Source organism: Oryctolagus cuniculus, chromosome 11 (assembly GCF_051225735.1).
Source record: "Oryctolagus cuniculus isolate XC-2025 breed Fujian yellow rabbit chromosome 11, ASM5122573v1, whole genome shotgun sequence".
Taxonomy (NCBI): domain Eukaryota; kingdom Metazoa; phylum Chordata; class Mammalia; order Lagomorpha; family Leporidae; genus Oryctolagus; species Oryctolagus cuniculus.
In genome coordinates this window covers 71,633,586-71,655,361 of record NC_142877.1, presented here as the reverse complement: position 1 = coordinate 71,655,361, position 21,776 = coordinate 71,633,586, and the positions used below count along the sequence as shown (strand labels likewise).

General features: G+C 46.8%; 1 long non-coding RNA gene across 2 annotated transcripts; it reads left to right on the top strand.

Moving 5' to 3' along the window:
• The first annotated feature begins 624 nt into the window (after nucleotides 1-624).
• Nucleotides 625-21,531, top strand: LOC149123518 (uncharacterized). Of its 2 annotated transcripts, none has more exons than XR_016216877.1 (3): nucleotides 625-744; nucleotides 7,014-7,120; nucleotides 20,424-21,531. It is a non-coding gene; the product is annotated as an uncharacterized LOC149123518 (long non-coding RNA). The 2 variants fall into 2 exon arrangements; XR_016216876.1 differs by lacking the exon at nucleotides 20,424-21,531 and adding an exon at nucleotides 7,573-7,709.
• The last annotated feature ends 245 nt before the right edge of the window (nucleotides 21,532-21,776 follow it).

Here is a 21,776-nt window from a genome sequence, read left to right as displayed (position 1 = left end):
TTATTTGAAAGGCAGAGTTACAGAGAGGCAAAAGCAGAGAGAGAGAAAGAGGTTTTCCAGTTGTTGGTTCACTCTCCAGATGGCCACAATGGCCAGGTTAGGTAGATCCAAATCCAGGAGCCAGAAGCTTCTTTCAGGTCCTCCACATGGGCAAAAAGACCCGAGGACTTTGGCCATCTTCCACTGCTTTCCCAGGCCATAGCAGAGAGCTGGATCAGAAGTGCAGCAGTCAGGACCCGAACCAGTGCCCATATGGGATGCCAGCACTGCAGGCTGTGGCTTTACTTGCTATACCACTGCACTGGCCCCCAAAGAGGCCATTTTAAAGCAATAGAACTTTATTCAACTAAGTGTTACCTTTTAAAATACCCATCTGAGGAGGCTTTGCACATTTTTTTGGCTTCTAAGTAATTTTTTTTAAGATTTTATTTATTCATTTGAGAAGTAGCGTTACAGACAGTGAGAGGGAGAGAGAGAGAAAGGTCTTCCTTCCATTGGTTCACCCCCTAAGTAGCCACAATGACTGGAGCTTGCCGATCCAAAGCCAGAAGCCAGTTGCCTCTTCCAAGTCTCCCACGTGGGTGCAGGGTCCAAGCATTTGAACCATCTTCTACTGCTTTCTCAGGCCACAGCAGAGAGCAAGATTGGAAGTGGAGCAGCCGGGACCAGAACCAGTGCCCATATGGGATGCCGGTGCCACAGGTGGAGGATTAACCTACTCTGCCATGATGCCAGCCCCAGCTTGTAAGCAATTTATTTTTAAATTATAAGATTTGTAGGCCAATGCCACAGCATACTAGACTAATCCTCCGCTTGCGGCGCCGGCACCCCGGTTTCTAGTCCCGGTTGGGGCGAGGGTTTCTGTCCCGGTTGCTCCTCTTCCAGTCCAGCTCTCTGCTGTGGCCTGGGAAGGCAATGGAGGATGGCCCAAGTGCTTGGGTGCTGCACCTGCATGGGAGACCAGGAGGAAGCACCTGGCTCCTGGCTTTGGATCGGCACAGCACGCCGGCCATAGCAGCCATTTGGGGGGTGAACCAATGGAAGGAAGACCTTTCTCTCTGTCGCTCTCTCTCTCTCTCACTGTCTAACTCTGCCTGTCAAAAAAAAAAAAAAAAAAAAAAAAAAAAAAAAGCCGGCGCCGTGGCTCACTAGGCTAATCCTCCGCCTAGCGGCGCCGGCACACCGGGTTCTAGTCTCGGTCGGGGCACCGGATTCTGTCCCGGTTGCCCCTCTTCCAGGCCAGCTCTCTGCTGTGGCCAGGGAGTGCAGTGGAGGATGGCCCAGGTGCTTGGGCCCTGAACCCCATGGGAGACCAGGAAAAGCACCTGGCTCCTGGCTCCTGCCTTCGGATCAGTGCGGTGCGCCGGCCGCAGCGCGCTGGCCACGGCGGCCATTGGAGGGTGAACCAACGGCAAAGGAAGACCTTTCTCTCTGTCTCTCTCTCTCTCTCTCACTGTCTAACTCTGCCTGTCAAAAAAAAAAAAAAGATTTATAATGATTTGATTACTCAAAATAGCATATTGGAAATCAAAGCACATCAACAGACAAAAGAAAGTTGAGTTTTTGACTATCAGCACTGAAGCCATCTTTATAAGTATCTGACATCCAACCATGTCTCATTTAAAAAGAAGAGTAATCTCACATGTTTCACTTCCAGGCTTAGTTCCTAGTTTTCAAATTTTAGGAAGTGTAATGGAATTTACTTCAAATCCCATTACACTTAGTGTTTATATTGCAACAGCAGCAGATTTCACATGGAACAAGGGCACAGCTTTTAGCTTTTAGCCACATACAGAAATTATATACCACATTCAGTACAGTAGAGTACACTATATTAACAAGCACAAGGAGTTTAGTAAACTTAATGCATTGTTGCTGTATCTTTCCCTCTAAACTGAACCAGTTGAGCTTCTGAGCAGACAGATTGCTGCTATGGAGAGTAAGACTGCTGTGGGGGCTCAGGGAAGGGACATGAAGGTTGCTGGGGTCCTGGGTGATACACTGGAGGAAACAGCACGTTATACCTGCTGAGGGTGAAAAGATTATAGTCCATGGGCATGGAAGTTTGGCAACATCCAGGATATCCTGGATGCGGTGGATGCTGGGCCTGTGGAGGAGGGGCTGAGCCAGGGGTTTATGTGACAGCTGGTGCAAGATCCCAGTTCCTACAGGAGCCAGATGAATAGCTATTTTGAAAGAGGGTGCCAAGTTTTACAATGAGCTACTGCTGAAATCCTGGTCAAGTTCCAAAACAAATGCAATCATACAGTATTTGCATGGAAGACAGGAAGAGGGGCACTCTTCCAGGATTTGCAGCAAAGCATTGCCTGAGAACCTAGCGCTCCTTCAGTCCCTACACTTGCCTATCAGTGTTCTCCAGCAGGAGGACATGCCAGCTCCCCGACCCCAGCACCAAGGAACATGCTGCCTCCTAAGCCCAGGCCCCGGCCTCTACCACCTGTGCTTGCAGCAAGTAGTGCTCCTTCTGCACATTTTTAAAAATGATGCAATCAGCACTCCAGAGAAACTGTCCTTCCAGATCAACCTATGAAGACAGATTCTGAGCCACACAAGAATACCATCACTTTGTAGCTATCCTTATTTTTCATCAGCGACAGTCTCTTTCTCTTTGGCCTTTACAGACTGTCAGTATTGGCTATGACTGCTGGACCCTGTCCAAAAACCAAGTATAACTCTATGTATTAGGCCAGGCCTAATTTTGAAACAGTGAGACAGATTTTTCAGGACGCAAAGAGACAAAAAAGGAGCTAAAAGAGTTCATCTCTAGTCTCTTATATATTCTTCTAAACTCAAGGGCAAAGAACATCCAGTTATTACCTAAGCTGGTTTCAGCCTCTGACAATGAGATTCGCTCTTCTTTTCAAATGTTTGGAGAGTTATAGTCTAATTTCTTAGAGTGGAATAAACAAATATCTGGAAACTGAGAGCATAATAATATGTAACTATTTAAAGAGGTGTTTTAGTCCCTTTAACTCTGAGATTATAGGGCCTCTAAAAGGCCTGAACCCCATGGAAGAGAAACACTCAGTAGACTTATCTGAGTGGATGCACTGAGCTATTACTATTATTGATTAGCTTAGTTTGGTGTGGGTGAAGTGCACATCTGGAGCAACCCTGAGCTATCCTTTGTTCTTTGACAATACATTTCTTATCTATTCTCAGAAATATTCTCCCTAATGTTAATAGGGACCTTTTCTTTTTCTTTTTTTTAGAGAGGCAGAGTGGACAGTGAGAGAGAGAGACAGAGGGAAAGGTCTTCCTTATGCTGTTGGTTCACCCTCCAATGGCCGCCGTGGCCGGCGCGCTGCAGCTGGCGCACTGCGCTGATCCGATGGCAGGAGCCAGGTGCTTCCCCTGGTCTCCCATGGGATGCAGGGCCCAAGGACTTGGGCCATCCTCCACTGCACTCCCTGGCCACAGCAGAGAGCTGGTCTGGAAGAGCGGCAACCGGGACAGAATCTGGCGCCCCAACCGGGACTAGAACCCGGTGTGCCAGCGCCGCAAGGCAGAGGATTAGCCTAGGGAGCTACGGCGCCGGCCAATAGTAACCTTTTCAATAGCTGCTTTCCAACTCTCATTGTCCCTGAAGATGAAGAAAACAATCTTCAGCCAGTAAGAAATTTATTCTTCCCCCTTTACCTAAGTCCCATCTTTTTTAGGCCAAGCCAATGTGTGCTCACTGTGTGATCCATGAATCATAAATTCTTGCAAGAACTGACCATTCAGAACACTTCCCAAGTCTCGTTGAAAGTCATTGGGCTTCTGCCCTGAATACACCTTAAATGTGTCCTTTTACAGATCTTGCCTTTTTTTTTTTTTTTCTTTCTTTGACAGGCAGAGTGGATAGTGAGAGAGAGAGAGAGAGAGACAGAGAGAAAGGTCTTCCTTTTGCCGTTGGTTCACCCTCCAATGGCCGCCGCGGCCGGCGCGCTGCGGCCGGCGCACCGCGCTGATCCGATGGCAGGAGCCAGGAGCCAGGTGCTTTTCCTGGTCTCCCCATGGGGTGCAGGGCCCAAGCACCTGGGCCATCCTCCACTGCACTCCCTGGCCACAGCAGAGAGCTGGCCTGGAAGAGGGGCAACCGGGACAGAATCCGGTGCCCCGACCGGGACTAGAACCCGGTGTGCCGGCGCCGCTAGGCGGAGGATTAGCCTAGTGAGCTACGGCGCCGGCCCAGATCTTGCTTTTTTCCATCAACAGTATTTTGGTGCCCAATGTGGGACCCAGAGAAGACTCAGGACCCTTGGAGGTCCAGATTAGCACTTGGTACCAGCATGGGACGCTGCACCCCTCTGACCTAAGCTTCTCCCCTGGGTGGAATGCTAACTACTCCTGGGCCTCCAGACATCCCTTCTGGTCATTGATGTCCTGGGTTTATTCCTGGCCCATTTTCCCCTTTTTGTTTTTGTCCTTCTTGCTCAGAGCATTTTTCAGTACCTTAAGTCACATGTAAGAGGCCGCTCCTTCTTGATCCTATCTATTGGCTATTTCAAAAACTAAACAACAAGGAGATCAACTTCTTTCTGGTGTGCATGGAAATATCTGAGTAAATAAAAACATTTTATTAAAGGTGATTTAAGTCTTACATTTCCAAAATGGGAAATGTTTAATATTGTGAAATTAGTTTTTCTTCGGTAAACATTGGAAAGACACTTGGGATGACTGCACCCCATGTGGGCATGCCCAGTCTGCATCCCAGCTACTCCATGCGTCTTATTTAAATCCAGCTTCTTGCTAATGCCCCTGGAAGGCAGTGGATGACGGCTCCAGTACTTGGGTCCCAGCCGCCCATGTGGGATACCTGGATGGAATTCCTGGCTTAATTCTGGCCTAACCTTGGTTGTTATAGGCGTTTGGAGAATGAACCAACAGATGGAAGTTCTTTTTCTCCCTCTTGAACCCCACCCAGCAATTTGCCTTTCAAATAAATAAATCTTTTCTTAAAAAATTAGAAAGGGTAGATTCTTGAACAAAATCTATAGAATAAGAAAGCTATTTTGACTAGTACTTTGAGGTTAAAAAAAGAGGATGATAAATTCATCTCAATACATGAAGCAAGTAAGAAAATTTTTGGACTGTCACAGAACTTAAAAGGGCCACTGGAGCTGCAACAGGAAAACCAACCATATTGAATCTGCACACCCACTTGTTCTACATGCAGTTCCTCCCTGTCCTTCCTCCCCCTAGTTTCCTCATACACTGGATCTCAACTTTCCTCACCTCCCCGCAGCTGAACCTTTGCCTGTAATTAATCAAAGGAAGGAAACCCTACATGAAGGGACAAATCTTGTAACTCATCTTTTAGAACCAAACCCACTGGATGTGGGGAACTACATACTACGTATGTTCCCTGGACAAAAAGAGTTAAAAGCCTTAGTCTCAGAATTACATGATCCAATGCAAGACATACTATGATCTATAAAAGAATTTAAAATTACTTCTCAAAGTAATTACTCTCAAGAAGTCTTAGCCGGTGCTGTGGCTCAATAGGCTAATCCTCCGCCTTGCGGCGCCGGCACACCAGGTTCTAGTCCCGGTCAGAGCGCCGGATTCTGTCCCGGTTGCCCCCCTTCCAGACCAGCTCTCTGCTGTGACCAGGGAGTGCAGTGGAGGATGGCCCAAGTCCTTGGGCCCTGCACCCCATGGGAGACCAGGAGAAGTACCTGGCTCCTGCCATCGGATCAGCGCAGTGCGCCGGCCGCAGCGCGCTGGCCGTGGCGGCCATTGGAGGGTGAACCAACGACAAAGGAAGACCTTTTTCTCTGTCTCTTTCTCTCTCACTGTCCACTCTGCCTGTCCAAAAAAAAAAAAAAAAAAAAAAAAAAAAAAAAAAAAAAAAAAGAAGAAGTCTTGACATAGGCCCCTGCCCTAGGACAAGCCTGTTAGTTATGGTAGCCAATGATGTGGACAGGCAGGTAGCTAGGGAATGAGAAGCTGAGGACTGCACACGTGAGCAGCCCAAACCCCATCTCCTTTTGTGAGTGACACCTGCAGGCTGGAAGTATCAGTCTGACTGCAGGTTCAGTACACCCATTCCCCATCATGCACTGGAGCCTCACTTCCCATGGTGCATAAGCTGCCATGACGCCTTCCCAGAGAGAGCACTGTGTACTCCAGCCCTGCATGGAGACACCATGATACTTCTGAGATCCCCAATAAAGCAACATCAAAGCTAGTGGTGTTCAAGTCCCGCCCAAACCCCACCACCATTGAATACTGCCCTGCCCTGGGCACCATCCCCTAGCCTATAAAAGGATGACCTGCTGGTGGGGGCAGCAGCACTGCCCTCCTCCTAAAGAGAGGTTGCCCGGACTCACATCTGAGCATGTGCTATGTCTTTCAATAAATCCTGCTCTCCTCTATACCTTTGCATCTTCTCTTCCATTTCTTTTTTTTTTTTAAGATTTATTTATTTATTTGAAAGGCAAAGTGACAGAGACAGAGACAGAGAGACAAAGAAAGGGGCAGAGAGAGATTGTCCATCCACTGCTACACTTCCCAAATGACTGCAATGGTCAGGGCAAGGCCAAGTCAAAACCAGGAGCCAGGAGCTTCAACTCCCACATGAGTAGCAGGGGCCCTAGGACCTGGGCCATCTTCCACTCTTTCCTGGTGCATTAGCAGGGAACTGGGTCAGAAGTGGAGCAGATGGAACTCAGGCCAGCTCAGATGGGAAGCTGGTGTTGCAGGCAGTGGCTTAACTCACTGCACCACAATGCTAGGCCCTCCTCCCTAAATTCTTTTCTCACGTGGAAGCAAAAACTTGGAGCAAGCCCAGCTGGGGACTGAATTCCCCACAACAATTAGACCTTATAGGTCAAGAACATGCCCTTGCATGAGGGTGACTTCAGTGGCTCCCAATGAAACCATGGACAGCAAGCTTCCCAACACTGCATAACACACTAACAGCTGACAATAGTCATTTGCCCACCTATTGCACAGTAACATAATACTTTGGGATTAAGAAAAAATCTGCTGCCATGTCTTTCCAGAACCCCTGATATGACTAGACATAATTTGTGGCAGCCAAGATTGTAAACGGAGCCTGTGCAGATCCACTCAGACTGACCTGAGAGTTACCTTATGCTTCATTATCACGGTAGGTGACACACATGCTATGATGTTTCTGCAGCCATGTTTAACCATGCGATGTGAGGGCATGATTTATCAAGGTGCATGCTTTAAGGACTTTCCTTACCCTTCACCTCTGCACCTGTCACGTTCTGTCACACTGCTGTACCCAGTTACACTTCATTTACTCTAACTCATCAATTCCCTAACCCCATTTGAATGGGAAGATTTATGGGGCTTTGACACGATCTGCTCATTTCTATAGGCCTATAATAATAATAAATGTTCCCTTTCTCAGATGAATTCACTTTTTATAATAGTAATAATGTGTGCAAATAGGAGGACTCGTGGTTCAACAACAGCACCCTTTGTAAACGTATAAGCCAACATTTCCACCTAGTGTATTACCTCCTGTCCTCTGGGTTGGAGGAACAAGTTCTGTTAGAAAAATAAAAAATCGCTAATTGAGTCTTTCCACAGTGAGCTCCTGGGAGATGAAGACACCAAAGACCACAGACTGAACCCTGGGCTTCGTGGGGCTGGCATTTTAAGCTGTTAAGAGGCTGCTTGGAACTCCCACATCCCATTTAAGAGTAGCTTTAAGACGTGAGAGTTCCTCCACCACTTCTGATTCCAGCTTCCACCTAATGTGCACGCTTGGACACAGTGGTGACAGCTCAAGTACTTGGGTCCCTGTCACCCATGTGGGAGATCTGAAGTTGAGTTCTGGCTCCTGGCTTCAGCCTGGCCCAGTCCTGGCTATTGTGGGCATTTGGGGGAGTGAATCTGCAGATGTAATGTCCCCCCGTATCTCCATCTTTTGGCCTTTCCAAAAAAATGTCCCTGGAGATTTTTTGCTTTGGAAAAGAAACCAAATAAAGGAGTCCCCACATCCTTGATGGAAAGGACCCTATCAAGCACTTCTTACCAACTCCTGCACTGCCAAACGGAAAGGAGTCAATCATTGGACACACATCCACACTTCAAGCATGCACCTGATTCGACACCTAAACCAATGAGGACTGTGAAAGCCATCACTGACTCGTCTTTTACAAACATAAGATGAGCCAAACAGGATAACTGATGACCACAAACTTTAACTTTTTACCTGTATGTTGTTATATGATATCTCCACTGACCCTGAATGTCTTAATTTAGCCACTGAAGACTTTCCTTTGGAAATCCAGCATGATCCTTGATATATGCTCTTATAGGGTTCTGATAATGATTAGAACTGTATTTAAACTTTATCATATATTCATAAGTAACATATTTCCTTTGATTAATGCTCTATGTCTTCTAGAGATAGCACCCTCAAACCTCCTCATGATGTAATCAGTGTAGAAATAGCTTGGCCTAGGGTCAGCATTGTGGTGTAGCAGGTAAAGCCACCACCTGGGATAACCACACCCCATGTGGGCACTGGTTTGAGTCCTGGCTTTTCCACTGCCAATCCAGCTTGCTGTTCACGTGCCTGGGAAAGCAGTGGAAGATGGACCAAGTGTTTGGACCCCTGCACTCAGGTGGGAGACCCAGAAGTTCCTGGTTCTTGGCTTCAACCTGGCCCAGCTCTGGCCATTGCTGCCATTTTGGGTGTGAACCAGCAGATGGGGGATCTCTTTTTCTACTACACACCTCTAATGAGGTCACAGGGTCTGAATGATGGAGATAACAGAACCTCTGAACCCCACAAAAGAAGGATGGGAAGATGACCTTCTGAGATGATGAACCACAGTCTCTGGGATGGATGAAGGCACAGCCAAAGGCGGGGGTACGACACCACAAAGGAAACATGCAAATGAAGTGAAAGTCTGCATGCTGAGCAGGAAGCCATCCATAGCTCTCCACCTGCCCCCAATGAGCTTCACAACTGGCTGGCAAAATGACCTCCCTGGCAGGAGCCAGCAGCACTCCTTTGTGGGATGCCTGCCTGAACCAGAAGAAACGTCCCCCAGGTACAAATATTTAGGGCCCACAATGAAATTTATTTATTTATTTATTTTTTACTTGAGAGTCAGAGTCACACATAGAGAAGAGAAGCAGGGAAAGAGAGAGAGAGAGAAAGAGGTCTTCCATCCAATGATTTACTCCTCAACTGGCCGCAACGGCCGGAGCTGCACCGATTGGAAGCCAGGAGCCAGGAGCTTCTTCCGGGTCTCCCACACAGGTGCAGGGGCCCAAACACTTGGGCCATCTTCTACTGCTATCCCAGGCCATAGCAGAGAGCTGGATTGGAAGAGGAGCACCCGGGACTAGAACTGGCTCCCATATGGGATGCCGGGGCGTCAGACTAAGGCGTTAACCCACTGAGCCACAGTGCCGGCCCCTGAGCACTACAGACTTGATGATAACTGCTAATGTGGATGACAGATCCAATTACATAGAGAAGAGGAAACAATGGCAACACAAAATAAAATAAAAACTGTAATGGATATATGAAAGAGAAAAGACAGGGGCCGGCCCTGTGGCACAGTGGGTTAAGCCTCTGCCTGTGATGCCTGCATTCCATATGGGTCTTGGCTTGACACCCAGCTGCTCTACTTCCCATCCAGTTCCTGGCTAATGTGCCTGGGAAAGCAGCAGAAGATGGCCCAAGTACTTGGCCCAAGTACTGCACCCATGTGGCAGACCTGGAAGAAGTTCTGGGCTTCTGGCTTTGGCCCTGCCCAGTCCCAGCTGTTACAGCCATTTGGAGAGTGAACGCGCAGAGGGAAGATCTCTGTCTCTCCTGCTCTCACTGTAACTTTGCCTTTCAAGCAAATAAAAAAAAATAAATCTTTAAAAAGAGAGAGACAAGAGAAATACCATGTCCATAGAACAAGCAAGTATGTTATAATAAAGAGATAATTAGAGAATTTAGAAAGAAGCACTATGGGAAAGCACTTGGTGCAGTGGTTAAAATGCTCTTTGGGAGGCCTGTGTCCCCTATCAGGGTGCCTTGCTTGAGTTGCAGCTCTGCTTTTGCTCCAGCTCCCTGCTAATACACATCCTTGCGAAGGCTCATCACAAGGCTCCCTGGCACTCCTGTGGGAGACCTGGATGGAGTTCCAGGCTCCTGGCTTCTGCCTGGCTCAAACCTGGCTGTTGTGGACATATGGGGGAGTGAACCAGCAGATGTTACATTTCTATCTATCTGCCTTTTAAATACAAGGAAAATAAAGAAATTTTAAAAAGTTCTTAAAAGGAGCCCTTGGCATTTAAAAATATGACCACCTTAATAGCCCATTTCATAGAAGAATTAACACATGCCCTGGATCCTACTTATTGTGGGGCCCAGAGGCAATGCTAAAGGCCTCTTGGATGGCACATAGAGCTTCTGGGGCAAACGGGCACTACTGCCCTGCCTTGGGAGTCACACAGCTGAGAACAGGAGCCACCTGTCTTTGAATGGCCACGTCTGCCTGGGCAGTAACCACAGTTTGCACAGCTCAGCGTAATCCCGACAAACTGAAGCTTCAATGTTTTCACCAGGTTTTTCTGGACTTTGTAGTTTCTCGAGAAGCTTCTGCACCGGGGATCAGCTACAGACATGAAAGAAAAGTGGTGTTGTGGTGCGGCAGGTTAAGCGGCTGCTTGCGACACCAGCATCCTGTATTGGAGCACCTGTTCAAGTCTTAGCTGTTCTGCCTCTGATCCAACTCCCTGATAAAGCACCTGGGAAAGCAGCAGAAGGTGGCCCAAGTGCATGGGCCCCTGCCACCCACGTGGGAGATCCAGACGGAGTTCCAGGTTCCTGGTTTTGGCCTGGCCCAGCCCCAGGCACTGTCGCTATTTAGGAAATGAGCCAGTGGAGAGAAGCTCTCTCACATTCTCTCTCCTCTCTCTTGCTATCATTCTGTCCATCCAATAAATACATATTTTTTAAAAAGCAAATCAAAAATCAAAGAAAAAATATTATTGCTTCACTATTCATGGAGAGGTGGAACTTGGACATGAGTTTTGTTTAATTTAGAAAAATCAGTGGGGACTGGCGCCATGGTGCAGTAGGTTAATCTTCTGCCTGCGGCGCCGGCATCCCATATGTGCACCGGTTCTAGTGCCGGTTGGCTGCTCCTCTTCTGGTCCAGCTCTCTGCTGTGGCCTGGGAGGGCAGTGGAGGATGGCCCAAGTCCTTGGGCCCCTGCACCCACATGGGAGACTGGGAAGAAGCTCCTGGCTCCTGGCTTCGGATCGGCGCAGCTCTGGCTGTTGCAGCCATTTGGGGAGTGAACCAATGGAAGGAAGACCTTTCTCTCTGTCTTTCCCTCTCACTGTCTGTAACTCTACTTCTCAAATAAATAAAATCTTTAAAAAAAGAAAAAAGCAGTGATGTTTCTTGCACCCATTTTTGGTAGAGCCCATTTATACCCACTACAGCACAGTATCTTGACTTGCTTGGTCTGAGTAGCATAAGACTGCAGAGTGGACAACGAGAGGGCTCCTAGGATCCCTAGGACTTAACTCTTGTCCTGAAAATGGCTCTGTGTTCCCATGAATGGGGTCACCATCAACCCCACAGGCAGTCCCAGCTATTCTGATTTTCAGTGACTCAGACTGTTGGGACAGCCCCCTCTGCTTTCATAATTCTGTTTCACTGTAATTTACAGCACTACTACTTTGGTGTCTTCGCTGCTGCTGCTGTTGTTCCTGCATTCCTATTTTCTCTATTGGTGTTCAATAATTACCGTCTGTTTGTGCCACTGGGAGAGAAACATGAAACGCTGTTAAAAAAATGCCTCAGAAAACCACTGACGGAGGCAAACAGTGCTCACATTCAGGGAAGGAAGCGGTGCATGTGTTTTTGTCAAAGGGTCCAAGTCCTCACTTGCCTGTGAAGCAGCACTACCCCCTGATGCTGTTGGGGACCTTAGGAGCCCAGTCAGGCCAGCTGCACCTGACTCCTTACTCAGCTCATGCTGCCCTGCCGGGTTTGGCTCGTGGGTGCACAGGACCTAGTCTTGTCTCACTGCAGCAGCATGGATGCTGGGACTGGGGACGGACAACACCCTCAGGCTGAAAGCTGAAGGTGAAGCCAGGTGGTGCTGCTACCTTTGCCTGGCTGTGTCCTGGCTGGGAACAGAACCAGCCCCCCAAGCAGCCGCTTCCTGCAAGGGCAGCAGCCTGGCGGAGGGTCGGGGTGGTTTCTTGTAGGGACCTTCCTTGCCTCAGGAGCAGGGCTTGGCCCCTGAGGTGCACTGGTCACCAGGAAAAAATGCAAATGATTTGAGTGTGTTTAATCCAGACCAGTGCATTTTCTTTCCAAGGATGGGTGATCACTTTCTGTTCTTTTAGTGCTCAACATCTTCATAATTTATGTTCCTGCTCATTGCAAAACAGATCAAACAAGGAAGATTATTTTCCTGAGTTCTCTGATGCCATCAAAACTCCAAAAATCATATATATAAATGTGTGTGTGTGCATGTAGTTTATTTTCATCTATTTGAAAGAGTAAGACATAAACACACATACACACAGAGACCATCCATCCTCTGGTTCATTTCCCCAAATTCCTGCAACATTCAGGATTGGGCCAGGTCTCACATGTGGGTGGCAGGGACCTAGATACTTGAGTCATCGTCTGCTGCTTCCCAGGATGCATGAGTTGAACTGTCACTCAATATGGAATGCAGCTCAACCCACTGCGCCACTATGCTCACCTCAAACACTCACCTAACTTTGATTTATGCTATGGTCTTGCTGTTGTTGAATTTTGAGCCAAATTACTAGTTAATGCTGGGAGAAACTAATGCTATTCAACATACCCAAACGACCGAGAACAGGAATTATTGCTAACGTAGTGCCAATACTCTGCTAAAATAGCCTCTACCAAGAGCCACAAGCTCCTGAGCTTGAAACCCACCACCTGCTCATTTAGCCTGACACACACTCGAGCTAGTAAGACCCAGCTGTGCACGTTCCCTCCAGCCACTGAGGAAAACACACTGTTCCTGATGTTTGTTGTGCACTTGCTCTCTCCTCTGCCTTGTCTCCTATTTCTTCAGTCTGCATGCTCTTCTCTCATCTACTCTGCCTAGGGAAACCCTGCCAATTCTATAAAGTTCAACTAAATTCCATCAGGATCAATTATTCTTTCATTTTTTAAATTTTTTATTTTATTTTATTTTAATTTGACAGGTGGAGTCACAGACATTGAGAGAGAGAGACAGAGAGAAAGGTCTTCCTTCCGTTGGTTCACCCCACAAAGGGCCACTACAGCTGGCGCTGCGCCGATCTGAAGCCAGGAGACAGGTGCTTCCTCCTGGTCTCCCATGCAGGTGCAGGGGCCCAAGCACTTGGGCAATCCTCCACTGCAATCCTGGGCCACAGCAGAGAGCTGGACTGGAAGAGGAGCAACCGGGACTAGAACCTGGTGCCCATCCTTTTTATTTTAAACAGCATTTTCTGGAAGTCTCATATAGTTGGTTACCTAATTCCCTCTCTTACTAGACTTGAAGATCTTTTTATGTATCTCCCTTTCCCATGACACCTAACCCTGTACTTGGCACATGGTAGGTCTCCAATAAGCACTTATCAGAGTGACTACCATGGCTGAATTGGAGGTGTAAGGAAATGTAAGCTGTGGATAACACTCTATCTCACAACTGCAATCATGGGTCTTATTTTCATCATCAGAGCACAAATCCCCTAACAGGGAGGACTCAGTGTTTTGCCAATCCTGACTTCATTCACTTCTCAACAAAAACTAAGCACTGACTAGACCATTCTGTGCCAGGTGCAGGGGGTTCTAAGACCTCAGAGGGAGCAAGGAAGACGGGGCAGTCCTGGATGAGAGTCAGGCCCATTTAAGTAGTTGAAAAGTTAGTGCAAAGAAAACCAGAGGCCTGGAGGGCGTTGAGGGTAGGTGGGCAGTGTCCTAGACGGAGGAGGCAGGATGAGCAAAGGCAGGGAGCACGGGGAGTGGGCCTCACCTGGAGAAGTCACTGAAGGTAGTTTTGAAAGAGAACACTTGTGTAAAGTTAAGACTCGTGGAGGTGTGCTTGAAGTGTAGACACAGTTTAGCAAAAGCTACCGTGACTTCACAGCTCCTGTGTTTCTTTCCCCATGTCTTTTATTGTGGTTGTCTTTGCCAGGTGGCAAGCTGAGTGAGAAACACTGTTTGACAGTATTCTTTAGAGCTGTTTTTACTGTCTGCTAAGCAAACACCGGAACTTAGGCCGTTAGAGGAACTATGAAGATCTCATCCTTGCCCACAGAGAATTTATGGCATAGTAAGCCATGCTGATTGACAGCACATAATTTTAAGTGTGACAGGCATGACAGACTGGAGAATGCAGTGCGTATGGGAGAACTCAGCAGAGAGAAACTTGTGTAGAAGTTTCCAGCTGAGACTTGAATGAATGAGCTGTGGTTCTCCAAATAAGAGTAAGGAAACTGGGGGAGAGAGAGGCTGAAACAGCAGGTTCGAAAACTCAGAGGCCACGAGCAAGAAGAGTCGATGTAGACACTGAAAGAACAGCTAGGATGTCTGGTGAAAAAAAAATAGCAAAGAAAACGAGGGGATGGGTAGGGCCAGACCCTGATGCTTGGGAGCTTTAGGATGGAGACAAAGGGAGACTATTCCTGAGTATTTAAATGGGAAAGTAACTGGATCAAATCTTTAAAAAAAAAAAAATCACCCTAGATGGGATGCAGGAAGAACTGCTGGAGACCTGAGAATCCAGATGGCAGGGGAAGGTGGGAAGAAATTGTCACCAAGAAAGGGGAGTGGGCTCATAAACTGGGTTGTATTTTTCCCTCCCTTGACAAACAAGCATTTTATTGTAACTCTTAGAAGCCAATAAGATAAAATGCTTACTGTATTGTTAACAATTTATATGTACATTAAATTGAAGATGATGCTGTTCCCTCTTTTGGCATCACTCTAAGTTATTCTGGATGCAGCTACATTATTTAAAAAAAAAAAATGGTGGGGGGACCAGCACTATGGCATAGTAGGATAAGCCTCCACCTGTAATGCCAGCATCCCATGTGGGTGCTGGTTTGCGTCCTGGCTGCTCCTCTTCTGATCGAGCTCTCTGTTAATGGCCTAGGAAAGCATGCAAGATGGCACAAGTGCTTTGGAGACCTGGAAGAAGCTCCTGGCTTGGGATCCGTCCAGCTCTGGCCATTGCAGCCATTTGGGGAGTCAACCAGCAGATGGTTGACTGTCTCTCCCTGTCTGTAACTCTGCCTCTCAAATAAATACATAAATCTTAAAAAAAAAAAAAAAGATTTACTTCATTTAATTGAAAAGCAGAATTACAAGAGAAGAGAGATGGAAAGATCTTCCATGTGCTGGCTCACGCCCCAAATGGCGGCAATGGCCAGGGATGGGCCAGGCCAAAGCCAGGAGCTCTATTTGGCCTCCCATATGGGTGGCAAGAGCCAAGCACTTGAACCATCTTTTGCTGCTTTCCCAGGTGCATTAGCCAGAAGCTGGGTCAGAAGCAGAGCAGCTGGGATTCCAACTATCACTCACATGGGAAGCTGGCATTGCAGACAGTAGCTTAACCTGCTGCAACACAGCGCTGGCCTCGGCAGCTACACTACTTTACTCTTCAGTCCTCCCCCGAACAGCACACCTCGGTGAAGTACTGGAACAGTCTGTTTCCAACCCACCAACATCACTGCATTTACACACAGGTCTTGTAACAAAGTCAGCTTATCGTAAAGATGATGAGGGCTGGTGATAGAGTCTCACACATCTATCTTGGAAAACAGCTTATTTGATGACTCAAACTGATGTTCAATTAAAGAATCAGTAGGGACTGGTGCTGTGGCATAGCGGGTAAAGCCGCCGCCTGCAGTGCTGGCATCCCACGTGGGTGCCAGTTGGAGTCCTGGCTGCTTCACTTCCAATCCAGCTCTCTGCTGTGGCCTGGGAAAGCAGTACAAGACGGTCCAAGTCCTTGGGCCCCTGCACCCATGTGGGAAACTAGGAAGAAGCTCTTGGCTCTTGGCTTCAGATCTGCACAGCTTCAGCCATTGCAGCCAATTGGGGAATGAACCAGCAGATCGAAGACCTCTCCCTCCCCGCCCCTACCACCTCTCCTTCTCTGTGTTAACTCTGACTTTCAAATAAATAAATTTTTTTAAAAAGTCAGTAAATTAAAAATGTATAGAATGATAAACTCCAATCTGCTTTAAAATTGATTTAAAAAAATGTATTTACTGAAGAGACAGAGTTAGAGAGAGAGGGAGACACAAAGAGAAAGTGCTTCCATCCGTTGGTTTTCTCCCCAAATGGCTGCAATGGCTGGGCCTGAGCCAAGAACTTCTTCTGGGTCTCCCACGTGGGTGCAGGGGCCCAAGGACTTGGGCCATCTTCTACTGCTTTCCCAGGCCACAACAGAGAGCTGGATCAGAAGTGAAGCAGCTGGGACTCCAACTGGCGCCCATATGGGATACCGGTACTGCAGGCAGAGGCTTAGCCCACTGTGCCACAGCTCTAGCCCCTAAACATGGACATTTTTAACAACTGGGAAGCAAAGATATTTTTAAGCTGTTCCCCTAAGTGTACTATCTTCTAAAAGACAAAAGTTGGGGCTGGTGTTGTGGTTTAGCCTGAGACACCAGCATCCGTATGAGCACTGGTTCAAGTCCTGGCCACTCCACTTCTGATCCAGCTCTCTGCTAATGCTCCTGGAAAGTCAGTGGATGATAGCCCAAGTCCTTGGACCTTGCTTGCCACTCACATGGGAAACCAGGATGGAGTTCAGGACTCTTGGTTTTGGTCTGGTCCTGTCCTGGCCATTGTGGCTATTTGGGTAGTTAATCAGTGGATGGAAGATCTTTCTAACTGCCTTTAAAACAAATATTTTTTAAAAGAAAGGTTTACACATGTATACATACATGACTACTAATTTTTGTAAAAAAGAAAAACAATGGGAATACAACAAACCTAAAGCCATAAAGATTACATTTAAAATTAAAATATCTCCCTTAAAATTAAAATCTCTCTCAAAATCAGACTGCAAGTCACATATCCTCTGTGGACTTCAGAGTGTGGATTGTTTCAGACCTGAATTTCCTGACTGGACCACCAACATGGCCTTCTACCTCATCTCCTTAACTCCAGTCTCTCCCTCTGACCCACTCTACACCCTGAGCACACCATCTCTGAGCTCAGAGGACTCAGCACTTATGGCACGTACATGTCAATCACAAGTCATCTGTGACTGACATTTATTATCACAAATTCGTACCTGCCACCATGTGCTCTTTGAGGACTTACGCTCCTTGAAGGCTTGTCCTGCGTATTCCCACTGAGGTGCACAGTTACTTGTGTAAAGTCACTGTATCAAAAATGCACTCTACCTGCCATGGAAGTGTTGCTCTTGTCTTCTGACCACCATGTGTTAAAACAGGATTCCGGGCTGGCGCCGCGGCTGAATAGGCTAATCCTCCGCCTAGCGGCGCCGGCACACCAGGTTCTATTCCCGGTTGGGGCACCGGATTCTGTCCCAGTTGCCCCTCTTCCAGGCCAGCTCTCTGCTGTGGCCCAGTAAGGCAGTAGAGGCTGGCCCAAGTGCTTGGGCCCTGCACCCCATGGGAGACCAGGATAAGCACCTGGCTCCTGGCTTCGGGTCAGCGCAGTGTGCCGGCCATAGTGGCCATTGGAGGGTGAACCAACGGCAAAAGGAAGACCTTTCTCTCTGTCTCTCTCTCTCTCACTGTCCACTCTGCCTGTCAAAAGAATAAAAAACAAAACAAAACAAAACAAAACACCAGGATTCGGACATTACAAGTAATGAAATGAAGTAACACGAAGAAACAAAAACCAACCACAAATTGCTGAAGGACATCCTTCTTGAACTGCCTGCAGTACCGGCACCGCATATGGGTGTTGGTTTGAGTCCCGGCTACTCCTCTTACAATGCAGCTCTCTGCTATGGCCTGGGAAAGCAGCAGAAGATGGCCCAAGGGCATCCCTGCACCCGTGTGGGAGACCCGGAAGAAGCTCCTGAATCCTGGCTTCAGATCAGCGCAGCTCTGGCTGTTGCAGCCATCTGGAGAGTGAACAAGTGGATGGAAGACCTCTCTCTGCCTCTGCCTCTCTGTAACTCTCTGTCTTTTCAATAATAAATAAATCTTAAAAAAAAAACAAAAATGAAGACGTGGGCTCTGCTCTGGCCATTGCTGCCATTTGGGGAGTGTACCAGTGGATAGAAGACCCCTCTCTCTCTCTCTCTCTGCCTCTGCTCTCTGTAATTCTGCCTTCCAAATAAATAAATCTTTTTAAAAAAAGTAAAGTTCACAAGGATAAAACATTAATCTATACTGTCAAGGAATTATGTGTAATTTTATTATAGAAAAGACTACAGTGTAATATTTGGTTATAAGGTTTAAGGATGCATCCATTCATAATTCAATAAATAATAAATGTTGGTTGAATATTTTCAATGGAAGAGGTGCTAAACTGGTGTGAAGCATGTCAAAGTCAGAAAGAACGGCCGTTTGCTTCTAAAGGACAGGCAAACAACCGTAATGCAGTAAGATGTTGTCTTTTTGCTGATGCATAGTGTGCTGATGGAGCAGAGAGAGAACCTAAAGTCTATTCAGAAGAGACAGTGAAGGCCTCACAGGTTTCCAGCTGACTGAGAACTAGAGGCAGAACAGGATTCTGTTTGGTGAGCAGCTGAGATAGAAGACTTATGGTAGAAACTTCAAGTACTCTTGCATGTTTGGTTCTGTGTCCTTCCCGGCACAAAGAGGACCATACTTACTCAGTCTTGAGTGGTCTGGCAGAGCTATGTAACTAGTTCTGGTCAATGAACTAAGGATAGAAATGTCATTTTTTGGAACTGATGTTGTGGCACAGTGGGTAAAGCTGCTGCCTGCGAAGCTGGCAACCCATATGGGCACTAGTTTGAGTCCTGGCTGCTCCACTTCCCATCCAGCTCTCTGCTATGGCCTGGGATAGCAGTAGAGGATGGCCCAAGTCCTTGGGCCCCTGCACCCGTGTGGAAGATCCAGAAGAAGCTCCTGGCTCCTGTCTTCAGATCAGCGCAGTTCTGGCCGTTGCAGCCAATTGGGGAGTAAACCATCGGATGGAAGACCTCTCTCTCTCTGCCTCTCATCTCTCTGTGTAACTCTCTGACTCTCAAGCAAAAAAAAAAAAAAAAGGTTGATCATGTTCCAATAATATTCAATGGAAGATTCCAGAAATAAACAATTCAGTACTTTTAAATTGGGTACCATTCTGAATAATGTGATGAAATCTCATGCTATTTTGGTTTATTCTACCCAGGATGTGACCTGTCCCTCTGTCCAGTGTAGCCACACTGTATATGCTACCTGTCCGTTAGTCACTTTGTCCACTCAGTTATCAGATCAAATGTTTTGATACCACAGTGCTTGTGCTTAAGTAATTCTTACAGAGTAGCCTAATGTTATGTCATTATGCTTGCTATTCGCCCTTCATTTCATCATGTGAGCATTGTATCATTTTACATCTTCACAGGAAGAAGAAAGGTGAGTTTAGCACAATTAAATATTTTCAGAGAGACCACATTCACATAACTTTTATGACAATATATTGTTATAGTTATTCTATTATTTGTTGTTAATCTTGTTCTGTGCTTAGTTTATAAATTAAACTTTAGGATATGTACACATGTATAGGAAAAATATATAGGTAGGTTTTATGGCCCTTCATTTTACTGCTTTTTTACAAAGTGAAGGCCTGTGGCAATCCTGCACAGAATAGGTCTACCAGTCCCATTTTCCCAATGGTTTGTGATCACTTCATGTCCCTGTGTCATGTCCCATTTAGGTAACTCTCAGATCATTTCAAGCTTTTTCATTTTACTATGCTGATCTGAGATTAGACTTCCCTACTGTAATTGTATTGGGGTGCCATGAACTGCATGCATAGAAGATGGTAAATTTCACAAGACACATGTCTTGCTTTAAATGTTAAAGTTAAAAAGGGTTAAACGGGCTGGTGCTGTGGCGTAGAGGGTAAAGCCGTCGCCTGCAGTGCCAGCATCCCATATAGGTGCTGGCTCAAGTCCCAGCTGCTCCACTTTCAATCTAGCTCCCTGCTAATGGCCTGGGAAAGCAGTGGAAGATGGCCCAAGTGCTTGGGCCCTTGCACCCATGTGGGAGACCCGAAAGAAGTTCCTGGCTCCTGACTTTGGATCAGCCCAGCCCCAGCCATTGCAGCCATTTGGGGAGTGAACCAGAGGATGGAATACCTCTCTTTCTTTCTTTCTCTCTCCTTCTCTCTCTCTCTGTAACTCTGCTTCTGAATTAAATAAGATAAATCTTTAAAATAAGGATTAAATTTAGTGAAGAAGTCATGTTGAAAGCTGATACAGACTAAAATCTATGCCTCTTGTTCCAAACAGCAAGCTTTCAATGCAAAGGAAAAGTTCTTCAAGAAATTAAAGATGCCATCCCAGTGAACACAGGAATGATAAGAAAGCATCATACTTATGAAAGCATACTGCTGATATGAAGAAAGTCTTAGTGGTCTAGACAGACAATCAGTCCAACCACAACATTCCTTTAAGTCAAAGCTTATTCCAGAGCAAGGCTTGGACTGTCCTTAGTTTCATGGGGACTGAGACAGGTGGGGGTAGCTGCAGAAGAAAAGTCTGAAGTTAGCAGAGCTTGGATCATGAGGTTTAAGAAAAGATACCGTCTCACAACTTCAAAGTGCAAAGTGAAGCAGCAAGTGCTGATGTACCACAGGCAGCAGGTTATGCACAAGATCTTGCTAAGATCCCTGATGGCAGCGGTTGCTTTAAACAGATCTCAGTGTTGATGAAACAGCCTTCTACTGGAAGAAGACGCCACCTAGGACTTTCATGGCTGGAGAGAAGTCAGACCTGGCTTGGAGGCTCCCAAGGACAGACTGACTCTCTTGTTAGGGGCTAAAGCAGTTGGTGACTTTAGCTTAAAGTCAATGTTCACCTACCATTACAGATGTCATAGAGCCCTTAAGAATTACAGTAACTCTATTCTCGTGCTATACAAATGGAACAACACAGCCTGTATGACAGCACATTTGCTTACAGAGGTGGGGAACCTTTTTACCACCAGGGACCATTTGCATATTTATAACATTAGTTGTGGGCCATATAAAATTATCAACTTGAAAATTAGCGTGCTTGGGGTCCAGCGCTGTGGCGTAGCGGGTAAGGCTGCCGCCTGCAGGGCTGGCATCCCACATAGGCACTGGTTGGATTCCCGGCTGCTCCACTTCCCATTCAGCTCTCTGCTATGGCCTGGGAAAGCAGTGGAGGGTGGCCCAAGCCCTTGAGATCCTGCACTCACGTCGGAGACCCGAAAGAGGCTTATGGCTCCTGGCTTCAGATTGGCACAGCTCCAGCCATTGTAGCCGACTAGGGAGTGAACCAGAGGATGGAGGACGCTCTCTCTCTTTCTCTCCCTCTCATTCTCTCTCTCTGTGTAATTCTGACTTTCAAGTAAATAAATAAATCTTTAAAATTAGCCTGCTACAGATTTATTGAATTTTGAGTTACACCTGTGGTTGCTTTGGGAGACACAGTCCAAATGATTTCTCAGGCCTTATACATTCTGTGGGCTACACATCCCTCATCCCTGGTATACAACATGGTTGCCTGCATATTTTAACTCTACTGTTGGGACTTATTGCTGAGAAAAAAAACATTCCTTCCAAAATATTACTAGTTCTTGATAATGTACCTGGTTACTTAGGAATTGTTATAGATGTA